The sequence below is a fragment of the Eimeria mitis genome, genomic scaffold, assembly GCF_000499745.2.
Source record: "Eimeria mitis Houghton genomic scaffold, Emh_scaff179, whole genome shotgun sequence".
Lineage (NCBI taxonomy): Eukaryota > Apicomplexa > Conoidasida > Eucoccidiorida > Eimeriidae > Eimeria > Eimeria mitis.
In genome coordinates this window covers 21248-22910 of record NW_013570108.1, presented here as the reverse complement: position 1 = coordinate 22910, position 1663 = coordinate 21248, and positions in this window count along the sequence as shown.

The window sequence follows — 1663 nt, the reverse complement described above, 5'->3', positions numbered from 1 at the left end:
TAGCTTGCGATTCTCAGAAAGTGCGTCGCACGCACCAAGTGCATGCTGGGGCACCCTAGAACGATACGCAGAACAACTATGGGGATGCTGGCCTGTGATGTGGACAGGCGATGTATTCTGTCCCGACATTGACACACGCCCGTGCCGACCCAGCGATGCGCAGAGGTGTGTCTAGTTGCCATGCGCTGCTTGCCATTGACATGCAGGAAGTGCGTTTGACAGTTCATCGCATGCCTGGTGGGTTGGTTTCAACTGGCCACCAGTTTCCTGGACACTTGAGCAGCCAACGACGGCGAAGGTAGTTGCTCTGGAAACGGTCTATAGTTTTGCAGGGCAACCGCATGACTCTTGAGTTCACTGTATACTTCGACGCAATGCGTCTCGCAGGGCAGTGCGTATCTCTCAAATTAGCCTGCGATTCTCAGAAGGTGCGTCGCTCGGACCAAGCGCCTCGCGCTTCACGTTGGAATGATCAGAAGAACTATTGGTGCAGGAGGTTTCCCTGTAGCCTGATAGCAGGTGGTGTATTCTAGCGGTGCACCAAGTGCCTGGTCGTTCACGCTAGAATTGTACGCAGAAGCATGGGCGCACGAGGTTGGGCTTTACCCTGATACCAGGCAGTATGCGCGAGCGCTCCTTGACTTCGACGCAACGTCCGTGGCGGCCCAGCGACGCGTAGCGGTGTGCACCATTTCCTTGCCCTGTCCACCACCGACATGCAGGAAGTGCGTTCGACTGTTCAGCGCATGCCTACTCGATTGATCTAATCGGCTCTCAGTTCTTTGGATACTGGTGTAGCCTGCCGTGGCAGAGGTAGTTGCTCGGGATACGCCCTCTTGGTTTTCAAGACACCTGCAAACCTGTTGAGTCCGCCTTATACTCCAAGCGATTGGCTCGCGCGGGCCAGTGAAGATGTCTTGAAATAGGGTGCGATGCTTAAACGGAGCATCGCGCACACCACGCGCTTGTCGGCTCACGCTGAAATGATACACAGAAGGACTATTGGTGCACGAGGTAGGGCTGTGCCTTGATAGCAGGCGGTGCATTCGAGCGTTGCCTGTCAATGCAACCCGTTTTGGTCAACCCGCTGAAGCGAACATATGTACCCCATTTCCCTTCGCTGCGCGACAATGCCATGCAGGAAGTGCGATTGACAGTTGAACGCATGGGTATTGCGTTGATTGAACTGGCCTGCAGTTTCCTCAACACTTGAACAGCCCATGTCGGCAATTTTAGTTGCCATGGACACAATCTCTTGTTCTGCAGTCCAACCGCATAACTGTTGAGCGTGCCTATACACGACACGAATGTTCGTCGCGAGGCAGTGCAAATGTCTTGAATTAGCTCGCGATTCGTAGAAGGCGCATCGCACATACCGAGTGCGAGGCGATATACGTTGGAACGGTACGAAGAAGAACTATTGGTGCAGGAGGTATGTTTTTACACTGGCAGCAGGCGGTGTATCCGCGCGTTGCCTGGCTTTATGCCCGTCCTTGCCGACCGAGCGATGGGCAGCGGAGCGTGTAATTGGTCTGTGCTGTCCATCACTGATATGCAGGAAGTGCGTTTGGCAGTCCAAAGCATGCGTTTTCGGTTGATCCAATGGTCTCACATCTCTTTGAGTGCTTGAAACGCTCACGGCGGCAAAGCTGCTTGCTCTGCG